Source organism: Ovis aries, chromosome 8, assembly GCF_016772045.2.
Source record: "Ovis aries strain OAR_USU_Benz2616 breed Rambouillet chromosome 8, ARS-UI_Ramb_v3.0, whole genome shotgun sequence".
NCBI classification, from domain to species: domain Eukaryota; kingdom Metazoa; phylum Chordata; class Mammalia; order Artiodactyla; family Bovidae; genus Ovis; species Ovis aries.
In genome coordinates this window covers 36,477,126-36,495,642 of record NC_056061.1, presented here as the reverse complement: position 1 = coordinate 36,495,642, position 18,517 = coordinate 36,477,126, and the positions used below count along the sequence as shown (strand labels likewise).

The following is an 18,517-nucleotide window of genomic DNA, read 5'->3' as shown; positions in this document are numbered from 1 at the left end:
CCAGTCCAAGTTCGATGCAGGATACAGGATGCTTGGGGCTGGTGCACTGGGATGACCCAGAGGGATGGTACCGGGAGGGAGGTGGGAGAGGGATTCAGGATGGGGAACACGTACACCTGTGGCGGATGCATGTTTACATATGGCAAACCCAATACAAAATTGCAAAGTAATTAGCCTCCTAAAATAAATAAATTTATATTAAAAAAAAAAAGAAAAGGCAGAGAAACCAAAGATCAAGTTGCCAACATCAGCTGGATCATCGAAAAAGCAAGAGAATTACAGAAAAACATCTATTTCTGCTTTATTGACTATGTCAAAGCCTTTAGCTCTGTGGATCACAATAAACTGTGGAAAATTCTGAAAGAGATGGGAATACCAGACCACTTGACCTGCCTCTTGAAAAACCTGTATGCAGGTCAGGAAGCAACAGTTAGAACTGGACATGGAACAACAGACTGGTTCCAAATAGGAAAAGGAGTACGTCAAGGCAGTATGTTGTCACCCTGCTTATTTAAAGTATATGCAGAGTACATCATGAGAAACTCTGGGCTGGAAGAAACACAAGCTAGAATCAAGATTGCCGGGAGAAATATCAATAACCTCAGATATGCAGATGATACCACCCTTATGGCCGAAAGTGAAGAAGAACTAAAGAGCCTCGTGATGAAAGTGAAAGAGGAGAGTGAAAAAGTTGGCTTAAAGCTCAACATTCAGAAAACTAAGATCATGGCATCCGGTCCCATCACTTCATGGCAAATAGATAGGGAAACAGTGGAAATAGTGGCTGACTTTATTTTTCTGGACTCCAAAATCATTGCAGATGGTGATTGCAGCTATGAAATTAAAAGACACTTACTCCTTGGAAGGAAAGTTATGACCAACCTAGATAGCATATTCAAAAGCAGAAACATTACTTTGCCAGCAAAGGTCCGTCTAGTCAAGGCTATGGTTTTTCCTGTGGTCATGTATGGATATGAGAGTTGGACTATAAAGAAAGCTGAGTGCAAAAGAATTGATGCATTTGAACTGTGGTGTTGGAGAAGACTCTTGAGAGTCCCTTGGACTGCAAGGGACCAGTCCATCCTAAAGGAGATCAGTCCTGGGTGTTCACTGGAAGGACTGATGTTGAAGCTGAAACTCCAATTCTTTGGTCACCTGATGCGAAGAGCTGACTCATTGGAAAAGATCCTGATACTGGGAAAGTTGAGGGCAGGAGGAGAAGGGGATGACAGAGGATGAGATGGCTGGATGGCACCACCAACTCGATGGACATGGGTTTAGGTGGACTCCGGGAGTTGGTGATGGACAGGGAGGCCTGGCGTGCTATGGTTCATGGGGTCACAAAGCGACCCGACTGAGCGACTGAACTGAAATGAACTGAAGGTAGAGCTACACACATGGATAATAAGTGGAAAAGGGCAAAATGTTATACATTTTATACAAACACATACACATGAGTACATAAATATGATCCATTATTAAACTAAAACAAAATCACAGATACATATATTTCTCTACATTCTCCAGCTCCTGAGTTGAAATGTTTAGGCGACTTTTTTAAAACCACAATACCCTAAGACTATTTCCTTTTCATAGGCTTCTGCAGCATCACCACACTCATATTTTCTATATCAGCATCTAATACACTATATTGCTTGCTTAAATATTTGTCTCTCTCAATAAACCACAAGCACAGTCAAGTTGGGGCAGTGATCACTATTGTATCTACAATGTCTTCAAGCGGTCTGCTGCACTGTCCATACTCAAGGACTGCTGATGGATTATATATTTTTGCAGATAGTAATCACTCCACATATTAGTGGTAACAATTCTTGCCAAAAAGAAAGTAGGACAAATATTTCTATATTTAATCGCAGGATTTATACAACTTATTTTCTACTACATAGATACTTGAGTTTTAAAAAATTTATGTTCAGGATACTGTCACATAATAAATTTTGTGAATTAGCCAGGGAAATACTCTCCTTAATCCATTCATGTAAATGTACCAAAGTGACAAACTGAAAAGCTTATACAAGAAAGAGGTCCTTTTACTGACTGCTGGGGAAAGACAACAGTGGCACCCCTACCGCTCATGCTGTGGCCTCAGGGGATGACACTCCAAGTTTCTGGTACCTGGATACTACCTCAACTTAGGATGAATATGTTGAGGATAGGTGGGATCTAGATGGCTCCTTATGTAGTAAGCTAAATAAGCTAAGTGCCTGTATCCTCAACTTACCAGGAAGAACAGAATTGTATCTCAGAGTATCCTCCAAAGAGGATTAAATATAACTTGAACATTTTGCAATCAGGACTTACAGGTTTTTATAATGTTTCCCTCCTGCCTCTCTTTCTCCATCCCACCCAAACCTAACCCAGGCCTTTCCCATCTGGCCAGCTTTTCACTTCCTATGTCTCACAAGCAATAGCTGAGGACTCCAAAAATAATTTCCTACTAGGCAAAGAAGGAGAGTGGATAGTCCTATTAACATGAATCAAAACCTATATTTCTATAAGCAAATTTATCAACACTTCTAATTCTAAGTATTCTTATAGCCATGTCTCATTTATCAATGCTTTCTAATATACTGTGAATGCTTAATAAAAACATATTGAGTATCTTTCATTCATGCATTTATCAAATACTTATTGTGTCTCTACTACCACAAATTTTACAGTTTCTGCCATAAATTTAAAAAAGTACTGACATGTCATAGGGTTTTAAAGAAAAGGAAACAGGTTAATACAATAAAACGTTTAGGCATGATGCCATGAGCTATGCAATGGTGAAGAAAGATAAAGACAGATAGCTCTGAATCTCACAGTAGTGGAGGTTGTATGGCAATACACATTAGTCAAAAAGTCATAAAATACAAATTTTTACTTGTGATAAGCTACGGAGAATAAGCTCTGCAATGTTACAACAAATTATAATAGGAAAATTTGACCTAACCAGAAACAGAAAAGCCTTAATTAAGAAAATGACATTTGACATAACATCTAGAGGACAAAAGGGAATTAATTAGGTGAAGGAGAAAAAAGAGTAATAAGCAGAAGCAGTTACAGGCATAAAGCATAGTGGGAGACAACATGGATGGGAGAGGTTGAAGACAGGCAGTCTGTAGCTGGAGCATGGAGGATGAGAAGAATGGAGACTAGTGGAAATAACACAGGCAGGGGCAGACTACTCAGCCATTTAGTCGCTTTCAGTTGTATTCTTGTCACGCCTCACAGTAGCCTGGAAAAGTACGAGAGGCCTTTTTTTTTTTTCTTTGCCATTGTTTTTCATACAACAGAGTTATGGGAATAGAAAAGGGAAGGAGTAAAACTGACCAGGTTGCTTTCCTGACTGTGGAGGAATTGGAGGGAGCAGATTGGATACTGATATTCCAGTACAGTTCAGTTCAGTTGCGTCCGACACTTTGCAACCCCATTAATCGCAGCACGCCAGGCCACCCTGTCCATCACCAACTCCTGGAGTTCACCCAGACTCGCGTCCACTGAGTCAGTGATGTCATCTAGCCATCTCACCCTCTGTCGTCCCCTTTTCTTCCTGCCCCGAATCCCTCCCAGCATCAAAGTCTTTTCCAATGAGTCAACTCTTTGCATGAGGTGGCCAAAGTACTGGAGTTTCAGCTTTAGCATCATTGCTTCCAAAGAAATCCCAGGGTTGATCTCCTTCAGAATGGACTGGTTGGATCTCCTTGCAGTCTAAGGGACTCTCAAGAGTCTTCTCCAACACCACAGTTCAAATGCATCAATTCTTCGGTGCTCAGCCTTCTTCACAGTCCAACACTCACATGACCACAGGAAAAACCACTGCCTTGACTAGACGGAACTTAGTCGGCAAAGTAATGTCTCTGCTTTTGAATATGCTATCTAGGTTGGTCATAACTTTTCTTCCAAGCAGTAAGCATCTTTTAATTTCATGGCTGCAATCACCATCTGCAGTGATTTTGGAGCCCCCAAAATTAAGTCTGACACTGTTTCCACTGTTTCCCCATCTATTTCTCATGGAGTGATGGGACCGGATGCCATGATCTTAGTTTTCTGAATGTTGAGCTTTAAGCCAACTTTTTCACTCTCCTCTTTCACTTTCATCAAGAGGCTTTTTAGCTCCTCTTCACTTTCTGCCATAAGGGTGGTGTCATCTGCATATCTGAGGTTATTGATATTTCTCCTGGCAATCTTGATTCCAGCTTGTGCTTCTTCCAGCCCAGCGTTTCTCTTGATGTACTCTGCATAGAAGTTAAATAAGCAGGGTGACAATATCCAGCCTTGACGTACTCCTTTTCTTATTTGGAACCAGTCTGTTGTTCCATGTCCAGTTCTAACTGTTGCTTCCTGACCTGCATACAGATTTCTCAAGAGGCAGGTTAGGTGGTCTGGTATTCCCATCTCTTTCAGAATTTTCCACAGTTTATTGTGATCCACACAGCCAAAGGCTTTGGCATGGTCAATAAAGCAGAAATAGATGTTTTTCTGGAACTCTCTTGCTTTTTCAAGGATCCAAAGGATGTTGGCAATTTGATCTCTGGTTCCTCTGCCTTTTCTAAAACCAGCTTCAACATCGGGAAGTTCCCGGTTCACGTATTGCTGAAGTCTGGCTTGGAGAATTTTGAGCATTACTTTACTAGTGTGTGAGATGAGTGCAATTGTGCAGTAGTTTGAGCATTCTTTGGCATTGCCTTTCTTTGGGACTGGAATGAAAACTGACCTTTTCCAGTCCTGTGACCACTGCTGAGTTTTCCAAATTTGCTGGCATATTGAGTGCAGCACTGTCACAGCATCATCTTTCAGGATTTGAAATAGCTCAACTGGAATTCCATCACCTCCACTAGCTTTGTTTGTAGTGATGCTTTCTAAGGCCCACTTGACTTCACATTCCAGGATGTCTGGCTCTAGATGAGTGATCACACCATCGTGATTATCCGGGTCATGAAGATCCTTTTTGTACAGTTCTTCTGTGTCTTCGTGCCACCTCTTCTTAATATTTTCTGCTTCTGTTAGGTCCATACCATGTCTATCCTTTATCGAGCCCATCTTTGCATGAAATCTTCCCTTGGTATCTCTAATTTTCTTGAAGAGATCTCTAGTCTTTCCCATTCTGTTGTTTTCCTCTATTTCTTTGCATTGATTGCTGAAGAAGGCTTTCTTATCTCTTCTTGCTCTTCTTTAGAACTCTGCATTCAGATGCTTATATCTTTCCTTTTCTCCTTGGCTTTTCGCTTCTCTTCTTTTCACAGCTATTTGTAAGGCTTCCCCAGACAGCCATTTTGCTTTTTTGCATTTCTTTTCCATGGGGATGGTCTTCATCCCTGTCTCCTGTACAATGTCATGAACCTCATTCCATAGTTCATCAGGCACTCTATCTATCAGATCTAGGGCCTTAACTCTACTTCTCACTTCCACTGTATAATCATAAGGGATTTGATTTAGGTCATACCTGAATGGTCTAGCGGTTTTCCTGCTTTCTTCAATTTCAGTCTGAATTTGGTAATAAGGAGTTCATGATCTGAGCCACAGTCAGCTCCTGGTCTTGTTTTTGTTGACTGTATAGAGGTTCTCCATCTTTGGCTGCAGAGAATATAATCAATCTGATTTCGGTGTTGACCATCTGGTGATGTCCATGTGTAGAGTCTTCTCTTGTGTTGTTGGAAGAGGGTGTTTGCTATGACCAGTGTATTTTCTTGGCAAAACTCTATTAGTCTTTGCTCTGCTTCATTCCGTATTCCAAGGCCAAATTTACCTGTTACTCCAGGTGTTGCTTGACTTCCTACTTTTGCATTCCAGTTCCCTATAATGAAAAGGACATCTTTTTTGGGTGTTAGCTCTAAAAGGTCTTGTAGGTCTTCATAGAACCGTTCAACTTAGAATACTATAAAAGTAATTAAGGTGAAATATAATTGGAACCTCAAACTAGGAAGATATCCTAGTGAAGATGGAGAGGATATGGACAAATCTAAGAAACACTTAGGAGATAAAACCAATAATCAATAGGGAGGGGTGACTACATTTACCTTATATTTAAATATAGGCTATATATAAGCTAATTATATATAATATAAAAAACATATGCTGCAGAAAATTCCCCTGTGTCAGATATTTTACTTCTCTTTACTAAACCCCTTATTCAGGGTGAGATAAGCACAAATAAAACATTAAGAAATACTGAATACAGCTATAAGTTACCCTCTGACATTTGATTTGATAATATAATAGAAGAAAATTAAAGCTGATTAGCCTCTTCATCTCTCCTAGGTCATTAGCTGCCAACACTTATGTGTCAAACTCCTTTTTACAGATTCTATTCCCAATAACTGTAAGATTAAGTTATGAGGTTAAAAGGGAAAAACAATACTGATATAAAGGAATTCTAGAAGCTGATGCCCATTATTTATTGACAATAATTAACTTTCAAAAAATTTTAGTATGTTGCAGATTTCATTACCGAGTCTTTGAGAACTAAAGAAAAATACGTATGTTTAGGGATCTGCAATTGTGAAAGACCACACAGATAATACCTTGACTATTTAATACATATTATATAGCTGAGAAAGAGAGGTGATTTTTTTCAAAATGAAACTAATATTTGTGGTTAGTGAGCTCCCATCTGACCATATAATGGTGGAAGCATTTTTCTGAAATTTAATAAGTAATCAAAATACCTGGGATGAGCATCATAGTTCTCTTGATATTTCCTTTTATTTTTATGTCCCTGTTTATAGGAAACCCAGATTGCTTCTAAGAATGCTATATATTGTATTATAATTTTACAATAGAAGACATTCTGATTTTTCACTTTAGGAAGAAGAAAATAATAAAATTTCTTTCAGTTTTTGATCTGAGTTTCAGTAAGTTAACATGATATACTTTACAAGCAGGGTTCTTGAACTAATTTGAAAATAAACTTTTAAAGTACTTTGCTATTTTTACTTAACATCCACAGGAGTATAAAACAGTCATCTGATTAAAAAAAGAAACTAAATGTTGATGGAAAACAATACAACTAAAAGAAAAAAAGAACACGGACAGAACGTAATCCTTACGCCTCTCTTCATTCCTCTAATACTATGAAACAAGCTAATTTTTATTTTTTTTTTGCAAAGGAACACTCATGGCAAAGTTGTTATTCTAAATTGTTTTCAGGGAAAGTAAAGATAGATTCCTGACTACATTTAAATTATTCTCTAAGAAAAGCATCTCACATAATACATAATTTGCAATCACTACACAGACATTCATGTATCAAAAATTATAGCTCTCTTACTACCCTTTCCAACTGAAGTTTATTACAAAGAACAAAACAGTTAAAAACAGTAGTTTAAATCTAGAAATGGGCTTTTCTACTCAAAGCATTTTAATGTATTTTATGAGTAGCTATTAAAACTTATAAAAGTAAAAATAATCAGTAACTAATACTAAGAACTCCAGGATGCTTCCAAGTAATTTATAGCTTACTTACTAATAAAAGTAATGAGACATTCTTCAAAATGGAACTCTCATTACTTCTTAATGGCACGCCTTAGATGCAGGAAATAGTTATCCTGGCAAATAATATTTATATTTCATCAAGGGATTTTGAAAGTGGTACCCTTCTAATTCAGTTATAAACATGGTTAAGCCTTTTAAAACTAACTATTCTGTTAGAGATCAAAGCTTGCACATTTCAGGTTCTATTCCCATTTTCTGGTATGTCTCTTAACGAAAGGAGGTTTAAAAATTCATTGTGGTTATTATTTAATTATATAAATTGGAAATTCAAATTTAAAAAATAGAAAAAGCAAAATGTTTTGACTTATGAAAGACTGAAAAATCATTACTGACATCAAAAACACACATTATACTTGTGCAGTCACCTGAAAAATTAAGCTTAAACAGTCAAGATTTACCTCCAAATTACAAAAGAATATTATTGTCTTTTATTCTGCTTCTGAAATAATACTAAAAAAATCCTCAAACCCAATAAAGAAAACTAGGAAAATAAGAAGCAACACTATAACAAATATAAATACCACAGTAATTTCTAAACTAAATCAATACCTAGAATATTTAGATTGCTTCATTAAGACCCTGCATTTTTCAACTGATTTTACACTATGCTTAAGTAGCTTAGTAAACAATGATTTTAAATTAGTTTTCTTCACTGACTTATGAAACAGATACACTGTTTTTATTTTTAGCCTTTCTTATATGGTTTCTTTATAATATATATTTATATATTTCTTTTATTCTATATTTATATTTATATCTTATGGCATAAATAAATAAAGATACACTGTTTTTAATGAACTACATCAGTGATTTTATCCTTAGTTGTACATGGCAGAGGTTCATATCTATATAAACCCAGAAGCAGAATCAAATTCTTTGGCACTGATAAAATTCTCATTCTGCCTCACTTTCATTTGCTCTAGGTTTTTTATTCCATATTTTATCAAGAAGTTGAAATTTATGTTATTTTCTTTTTAGCCCTTTATATAAAATACAGCATTAGGTGGAACATGGGGTGGGGAGGGATAGTGATTACTGTAAGTAGGCTGTAAAACTGTATTTTCCAAAGCAAAATATAATCAACACAGCAACATGACAATCCAATGTCTAGATCTGTAATATAAAAGGACACGGACTGGAAATTAAGCTGGTTTTTAATATGACTAGATAACAATAAAAAAAGGATAACATAAAAAATAATTTTGCAATGATAAATTTTAAAACGATCAATGATGAAAAAGCTATTTTTGTTGCTAATTTAAACATGTTACAATGTTAGTACTTTACAGGATTGCTCTGAAAACTGCAGTGTTTTTATTAAGCATTAATACCAATTTTTCAAAAACTTAAAGGGTTTTAATTTTCTATTATATATGATTTGTTTTTCAGTAGTACACATTTCTAGCCAATCATGCATGCTTTTTGATTTTTCTAATAGGAAAAGTTTGGAAATACTACAAACAAACATCCAAGCAAGAGTTAAATAAAACATAAAATACCCATACAGTGTTGTGTACTACTATGAGGAGAGGGTTTTGCAGGACCCTGAGGAGCTAGAAGCAAGGATTTCTCAACTGTACAATTGAGAATTGAATCAAAATGGGTTCAGAAACAGAAAAGACTGATGGTAAACACTGCCTTAAGCTGAGGCCCAGAGACGGAATTCTACAAAATAGGAATGGCTGAGTTGATGCTTGGCTTCATTCTCCATCATCGCAAGACCCTTTTGCATTCTGGAACACTGTGTGCTCCATATCAAAAGAAAATGCATGTGTAGACATGTATACTGCCTCAGCTTCTGCCTCTATATTTGCACAATGCTTCCTCTAAGCACTATACTGTCATTGTCCAGCAGAATTTTCTGTGATGGCATAATGTTCTACATCTGCATTATCTTTTTTTTTTTCTTTTTATTTTTTTATTGAAGGATAATTGTTTTACAGAATTTTGTTGTTTTCTGTCAAACCTCAAAATGAATCAGGCATAGATCTGGTAATGACTGATGACGACTGAGTAGCTGAAATAAGTCTAGTACAAATGAAGGAAAAAGCTTTAAATTTTATTAAATTTTAATATAAATAGTCACATGTGGTAACTGGCTACTATACTGAACTACAGTGCTCTATATTCCCAGTTTAATTAATCAGGAACACCCAGCAGGTTTGTGTGTATGGTCCTCTTTCAACAATCAGTAATCTGCTTTGATAAGTTAGTTAATATCATTAAAATTGTCATAGACATATATACCTATTGACAAGGATGGTGAGCTGTTTGAGGTACCTTGTTAAATAATTAAAAAAGGCACAATACAAAGCAGCTTGCTTGTATGGTTTTATTAAAAGACAGCTACTGCTTATTAAGAACGTTATACTGATAAGCACAGTTCTAAACACTTCACGTGTAGGAAATCAATTAACTTCTACTTATCACTATGCCATACCGTCATTCATTAAATATATGAATATATTTTGGCACAAAAATGAGAAATGCAAAGTATACACTCACAACAACTGACAATTGGACATGCTGTTTCTGTTTGCCTATTGTAAAGTTTTTCTGAAATGAAAGAATATGCTTTGAAAAGGGGAACAAAAATTCAAAGTATTAAAAAGAATTAAGTACTTTAAAAAGATCTGTAATCCTACGGTGTTGTGGATAATCTTTCCCTACTTTTCAAAATATTTCTAATCTGTTTAGTCACTTCAGCTTCTACTGCCATTAAAGCAATGTTTTTAGGAGGTTCAAGTTCTGTAAAACAATTAAAAATAAATAGCCATAATCCCCCAATACACACTTTTATAACATGTTCTCTCTCTACGGTTACTTGGCAATATTTCATAGTAATAAATGGAGAAGTGTTATCAAAATCAACCACAATGTATAGAATTTATATGGAAAAGAGAAGACCTGGAATAATCAGACAACTCTGAAAAAGAACAAAGTTGGAGAACTTATACTACCTGATTTCAGGACATATAGTATATATAGTGTAGCAATCAAGATAGTGTAGTACTGGCATAAAGACAAACATATAAATCAATGAAATAGAACATCATTCAGAAATAGAGCCATATATATAGTGAATTTAGTTTTTAGTAATGCTGCCATGGTAATTCAAAAGTGAAAAAATAACCTTTTCAACATGATGTCAGAACAACAGATATACTGAAAAAAGAAAAAAAGAACCTCAACCTGAATTTCTTACACAAAAATTAACTCAAAATAGATCGCAGCCTAAAACTAAAAACTGAAACTATAAAATTTCTGGAGAAAGTCATAAAATTTCTAGAAGAAAACATAAGAAAAAATTTAGGTTTGATAAATATTTTTAAAACAGCACACAAGTATGCACTATGAAGGATAAAGTCAGTAAGTTAAAACTCTATTAAAATGTCATGTTTAATTTTCAAAAGACAATATTACAAACATGAAAAGGTAAGCCTGGTAATGGGAAGAAAATATTTGCTGAGCACATATGCAACATAGGACTTTTCTTTAGAGTCATGCAAACTCTAATGACTCAATAGTAAGACAAACCACCCACATAAAATACTTCAAACAAGACAAATGACTTGAAAAGATACATCACCAAAGATGGCATACACAGATGCCAAAAAGACACATAAAATATGCTCAACATCATTAGGAAATTGCAAATTAAAATCACAATGAGATGCTACTACAAAGTCACTAAAATAGCTAAAATTAAAGTTGAAGTATTAAGGAGGATGTGAAAGAACTAGAATTTTCATACATGGCTGATAGGAATATAAAGTATTTCAGCCACTTTGCAAATAGTTTTGTAGTTTCTTAAAAAGTTTACTATGCATCTACCATAATCCTAGCAACTGTACTCCTAGGTACTTATACAAGAAATGAAAGATATGTCCACAGAAACGAATACACAAGAATGTTCACAGCAGTGCTATTTGTAATAACCAAAAACTGGAACAAAGGCACATAACTATGAAATTGAATGGATAAACAAATCATGATATGTCCATGCAATACAATATTACTTAGTGGTACAAAAGAATACAGCATTAACACATGCAACAACATGGATGAATATAAAAATAACTTCATTGAATGAAAAAAGCCACATTTTTTATAAAGCATACACTGTACTATTCTACTTACATAAATTTTCTTTATTGTAAAAGAACTTTTATTTTAATGACAGAAAGCATGTCAGTGGTTGCCTGGGGATATGAGTGGCAGATGGTGAGAGATGGATTACAAAGAGATGTGAGGAAACTTTTAGGGCTGATGAATATGTTCATTATTTTGACTGTAGTGATGGTTTCACTGGTATGCACATATGTCAAAACTCATTAAATTGTGTTCTTTAAATATGTACATTTTAGCACATTAGTTATACCTCAATAAAGCTGAAATAAAATGTTTAAAGATCAACTAACACACCTGCATTAAATATGACATATAGTCCTCTCTAAGGCTTTCCGTAGAATATAATTATTTTTCCTTCTGGCGAGAAAAGATTCAAATTTAGGAACAAATGAATAGCTTTAATTTTCTTATTTTAAAAAAAAAAAGATCAAACTTAACATAAAAGCCTTCTCTTAAACCAAGCCTTCAAAAGGTTTTCTCCCAGAATCAATTCCACAGATTACTGTTCTGCCAAACTGCTGCTGCTAAGTCGCTTCAGTCGTGTCCGACTCTGTGCGACCCCATAGACGGCAGCCCACCAGGCTCCCCCGTCCCTGGGATTCTCCAGGCAAGAACACTGGAGTGGGTTGCCATTTCCTTCTCCAATGCATGAAAGTGAAAAGTGAAAGGGAAGTCGCTCAGTCGTGTCTGACTCTTCGCGACCCCATGGACTGCAGCCTACCAGGCTCCTCCCTCCATGGGATTCTCCAGGCAAGAGTACTGGAGTGGGGTGCCATTGCCTTCTCCGATTCTGCCAAAAGGGTAAGTCAAAAGGATACTCTACTTATAATACTACCAAATAAACACCACTCACACTTAACTACGCTGTCACTTCTAACACTTGAGGGAAAGCCATCATTTTTTCCCTTTTCTCCTGGATTGTAATAGCCAGGCCTAGTTCAAAGAGTCAGTGTAGCATAAATCAAGGGTAAACTCTGGGGTTATTTCTCATGAAGTACAGTGGGTTAGGAGAATACAGAACTCAATGAAGATGCAGAGAGAAACTAACATTTGTTGAAGGCCAACTATGTGCAAAGCTGTTAACTTCAAAATATCTTTTATATGTTACATCAAATAACAACAGTGAGACACTTAGAATATTTTAGTCTTCTTTAACTTAAAGGAACAAAGTACTACACAACAACAATGGTTTTAAGGCAAATAGGAAAAACTAGGTATTATTCTTTTAGACTAATATCTTTTGAGGCTTGGCCCTGCCATAAACATGACTGATTCCACATACAAATCACCAAGCCGTACACGCTATAGATAAGGTACCTAATATTTCTTTAAAAGAAAAGAAATATTTACAATATATAGATTAGACAGCAATGAGAATTAAGGTACCATATTAAAGTACCAAAGAAAATAATTTTTATTTTTCTAAATATAATGGATCTAAAATTAGCTTGCATACAGATGTGCTTTGAATAGTGGAGAAAAAAAGAATTATAATTGGAACACTGAGATCTAGATAACTCATGGCCCATCCTATGAGTAAGCCTAGGAGAGCCCATCACCCATCAACAGAAAAGACAAGGAACTCTTTCAAGGAAACTAGACCCTATGATTCCCTGAATTTTTTTAAAAAACTTTAAGTTTATGCTTATGGCTAAAAGTGAGCAAGAAGACATTTATGGTAATGTGGTTGATAAATGTGAATATAAAGGAAGCCCCTTAACCAGGAGCTTATGAAGAATACACTTAAAAACTAGAAGAGAAAATTTTTTTCTTCACTATATCAATTTAGACTCTGAAATATCCGATTTGGTTCTTTTCCCTCAATGTTCAATCTGCTATGAATAAGTAAATAAATGTTATTTTCAAGTAAAAGTCATCAGAAGTACATAATTACCACATATCCAATAAAGGGAGTGATCTGCAGCCATCAAATATCATGCAATATGAACTAATCCTTAATAATATACAAACATATTTATTTGAAAAATTTAACAAAATAATAAACTCATTTTTAACATTATACATCCTTGCCTAGCTAAAAGATTAACAGGATATATACTAAACTCTATAATTGTCTTTATTTTTAAAACTTCTACAATGAGCATGTTATCTTTTAGAATAAAAAAAATGTACAGTAGAGGAATTTTCAAAATAAATTTAAGTTTTAACTCACATTGACTTTAAAAAAAGTGCCACAAGACTCCAATTAGAAATGTAAAACTATGCAACAAAATACACAGAAAATGACCTGTAACATACAGTGCCATTTAAAAATACGTGATCTAACAGTGTTTATCATAATACAAACAGGCATGCCCTCTAAGGTTGTGGTGAGTTTGATTATCCATGAACCAACAGACAGTAAATATTTCTATGTAATGAATTTAAATTAACAAAGGCTCAAATAAATGATGAACCCAGGTACAATTAGTTTCCTTTAGGAAAGTTATTTATGGCTTTAGTAGCACAAAGCTCTACAAAAATAAGATTTCATACATTTCCAGTTTTGATATAGGAAAGATAATTCTTTTTATAATAATGTGAAAATGAAAACAACACATCTAAAAGAAGCTATTTAGATCAGTCACAGAAATTACAGAAAACACAGTTCCCTACAAGCCCTAAAATTAACCAGCTCGGCACTTGCATTTTAGGTTTATAGCAACTTTATAGTTTTGTGGCAGAGTTTGAGAAATGGGCCTTTTTGACAACTTCCTTGAAGAGTGATTAAAGCACTCGTAACAACAGAAAACTTGCTAATCAAGAAAACTTTCAAATCAAGAAGCAAGAAATTGCCCCAACCTAACAAGCTCTCAGGATCTTATAGAGCTGTATTTTCTCACTGATAATCATACCAGATCAAACTACAGCTTTCTGGAGAAACCACAAGCATTTGGTATTGTTCAAGAAAGTATAAGAATTCAGATTCACATTGAATATTTTCATTCATCAGCTCTTTTAAGCAGAGTTGTTTTTTAATTCTAGAGGTAAATGATAAGAATAAATTCACAATATCTCAGATGCTAATGAGTATATAGAATGTCCTTATGTTTCTGTGGGTGCCTTAGGAGAAGAAACTTGAAGATGTGCTTGAATTATAAAGTCTATGCCCTACCCAAGGCAGTTCAGCGTTAGAGAAATTGACTGTTCAAAAAGTAAATTATGCCAAGACAATACAGTTTCCCCAGAACTATCATATATTACTGGCTACATACTAATATCTGAAAAGCACATGCATATCATTAAGACGCATAAAATGTATTTGCCCTAGAGTTGTCAAGAATCATTCTAACTTTTATAGAACAGGAAGCTCTCTAACCAAATTTGCATTTTTTTAATAACTGCATACTTTTTACAGAATAAGGTGTACAAAACCTTTTAGCTGCTTTTGTATAATAGCTAACAAAATAATGGCATTACTGTAGTATTTAACAATATACATGCCACCAGTGTTAATACACGTTTGATCCCCAACACAGGAAAACAACAAGCATAGCACAGCTAAAATGTGTAGTGTCCTACTAAAACTGAGGGCCATGTAAGTCTGTATAGATTCCAGCGAATGCTATGCCCAAACAAGGTATTCTAGGATTATAATTCCTAAGTCATAGCATTCTCTGCTTTATGAAAAAATGGTCACAGGGTTGACTCGCCTGAAATGAGCGAACCATTAGAACACACTGTGCAGAATAGCATATCATTGTTGTTCAGTCGCTAAGTCATGTCCGACTCTTTGCAACTCCATGGACTACAGCATGCCAAGCTCCCCTGTCCATTATCTCCCAGAGTTTGCTCAAATTCATGTCCACTGAGTCGATGATACTGTCTAAGTATCTCATCTCTGCCGCTCCTTCTCCCAGTCTTTCCCAGCTCAGGGTCATTACAATGGCATATACTTGTGCATATTTGCTCTTCCAATTCAAACTCAAGGGGAGAGTAAGATTCAGGAAATCCTAACACACACCTACCCACCGCAAGTATGGAGCATTTAGCACCTTTTACCAGATCAATTAGAAATTATACGTGAAAGCAAAAGTAACATTACCTGTGTGTGTGCGTGTGTGTGTCTTAGTTGCTCAGTCATGTTCGACTCTTTGCAACCCCATGGACTGTAGCCCATGAGGCTCCTCTGTCCATGGACTTCTCCGAGCAAGAATACTGGAGTCGGTTGCCATTCCCTTCTCCAGGGGCTCTTTCCAACTCAGGGGTTGAACCCAGGTCTCCTACATGGCAGGCAGATTCTTTACTGTCTGAACCACCAGGGAAACCCCAAGTAACACTATATTTCTAACATTCCAGAAATGTTACCAGAGTTCTTCTGGACTAGCTTGCCCTTCCAACTCAGTTTTGTTTATAACTCCAGACATCTTTCATGCTCTAAATATTTAAACCCAAACTCTATTCTTATAAGAAGTTATTTTGTCCTACTACATATTCAGGTTTAAAACTGTCTGCGAGGAAAATGTTATTTTGGTATATTACATCCATTTACTCTCCAATCTATCAGAACTTTGTCCAGAATGTTAAATGGACCAATTCTATTTACATGAGTCAGACAGAAGTCATAGCCTCAATGGCACTGTATAGATTTTGTCCACATTATAAGATCTATGCAATGTACAGTTCAAGGTATTATATATAAGATGTTCAGAAAATGCTTAAGAAAGGCATTTTTTTTACATTATTGTTTCTTTCACAGTCCAGAATACCAGTTTAAATGCAAAATTCTCAAATGTGGGAAAATGTGAAGTATGAAAAAATGAAAGTAAATGATATACCTATCAAGCTCTTTTTCTGCTTGCTTTCCTTCTAAATATATAATAGGAAATATATAAGAAATGAAAGGGTATACTTCAGAGCACAAGGTAGGAGGGTCTCTAAAACTTAGATCTGGGCTTTATCAATCAATCAATCATTCTGATCAAAGATTTTTACCAATTTAACATGTTGAAGATTCCAACCTTATTCAATTTGTACCCTAACACACACCTAAGTCCCAAGTAACTAAACTGAATTTTGTGATATTTAAATAATTTCTTATAAATTGAAATGGAAAATTAGAGAAGAAAAAGTAAAAATTTTAATTAATATCTTAAATTTAACCGAATTTGATCAAGATGTCTGAAAAATAGTTTGTTGCTCAAATATTACAAAACAACAAAAAAAGTATTCTCACAATAAAAATGGATATCAGCTGTCCTAAAATATCAGAATTAAAATTAAATTGAGTTAAATGGATTAAAGTTAAATGGAGAAGGAAATGGCAACCCACTCCAGTACTCTTGCCTGGAAAATCCCATAGACAGAGAAGCCTGGTAGACTACAGTCCATGGGATCACAAAGAGTCAGACACGACTGAGCGACTTCACTTTCAAAGTTAAATTGATACGATATGGAAGAAGTTGTATTAAATGTCATAAAAGGGCATGGAGAAATGGATAAATTAAAAAATGCCTTCCATCAAGAGGAGAAAATTTCAGCACTCTAAGAATGTCTTGATATTTCTAAAAGAGAAACCTGACATCAATGAAGGAGAGGCTATGTTAGAAAAAATAACTGTTTTTGAGACTCATTTTGGCACAGAGCAACACTGTACACAAAACCATAACCTAATGAAACACATATCAAACATGAAATGCATATAATTTCAAAATATTTGATATTAACTATTAACCTGTACACTATTTGATACAGCAATTTCTGAGTACTCTTGGGAAAACCAGAAGAGTTTATCATTAGTTTTAGATCATGATTAAATTCCAAGTATTCAGTTATATAGTCATTGTGTAGAAAACTGACACTCCTTTTATAGTTAAAGGATTTGAGCAATTTGTTCTTTGTTTTCTGGGCCACACCATGTGGCATGTAGAATTTTAGTTCCCTGACCAGAAACTGAACCTGTGCCCTTTGCAATAGAAGTGCAGAGTCTTAACCAATGGACCCCCAGGGCATTCCATGAGCAAACTGTTTTAAAGAAACAAATACATTGCAAGTCACTACTGACAATGAACAGACTTTTCTGGAATATAAATATCAACATTACAAAAAATTTTAAAGTATAATTATCCATAAAATATTTGAAGGAGTTGTAAACATTGAAAAGAAAATTTGGTTTAAAACAAACTACTTCAGGTTTGGTCAGATACATTAAATCAAAGACCAGAGCAACACAGAATATTTACCTGAGGTTTATTTCTTAAAACTATCAAAACTATCTTAAAACTATCAACCATCTTAAAATTAACTTTTCTTCCTGGAACATGACTTCACTAGACAAGTGAATATGTTCACTGGTAGCACTTCTCAAGCAAGTTCTAATATTAATTGCTCTGTGAAAGAAGTGATCTATGTTCCATTAAGTTTGAAAAATGCTAAGTTAAAGTTAAATAAGTTACGTTCAACTACAAGGCATCTTAATTTTTCTTATACATGTAGGATTATCAGTCTCTTACAGGAATCAGATCATCTGACTATCTGACCATACTTTGCAAGTCACTACCCACAATGAACAGAATTTTCATTCTGTTCTGGCATTCACTCATCAGCTCCCCAAAATACTGTACTGCCACACATATACTGGGACAATCTGTTATGGAGTATAAGAAAAGTTAAAATTTTTAATTATTTCTCTCATTTTCATTTATGTTCCCTGAATGTGTGCTAAGTCACTTCGGTTGTGTACAACTCTTTGTGACCCCATGAACTGGGGCCTGCCAGGCTCCTCTGTCCGTGGGATTCTCCAGGCAAGAATACTGGCATAGGTTGCCATGCCCTCCTCCAGGGGATCTTCCAGACCCAGGGATTGAACCCACGTCTCTTATGTCTCCTGCAATGCAGATGGGTTCTTTACCACTACCGCCACCAGGGAAGCCCATTTTTGTTGCCTAAG

General features: G+C 35.4%; 1 protein-coding gene across 1 annotated transcript in view; it reads right to left on the bottom strand.

Moving 5' to 3' along the window:
- ASCC3 (activating signal cointegrator 1 complex subunit 3) overlaps positions 1-18,517 on the bottom strand; it is a 341,266-nt gene that overhangs the window by 214,625 nt on the left and 108,124 nt on the right. The gene's annotated exons all lie outside the window — the stretch shown is intronic.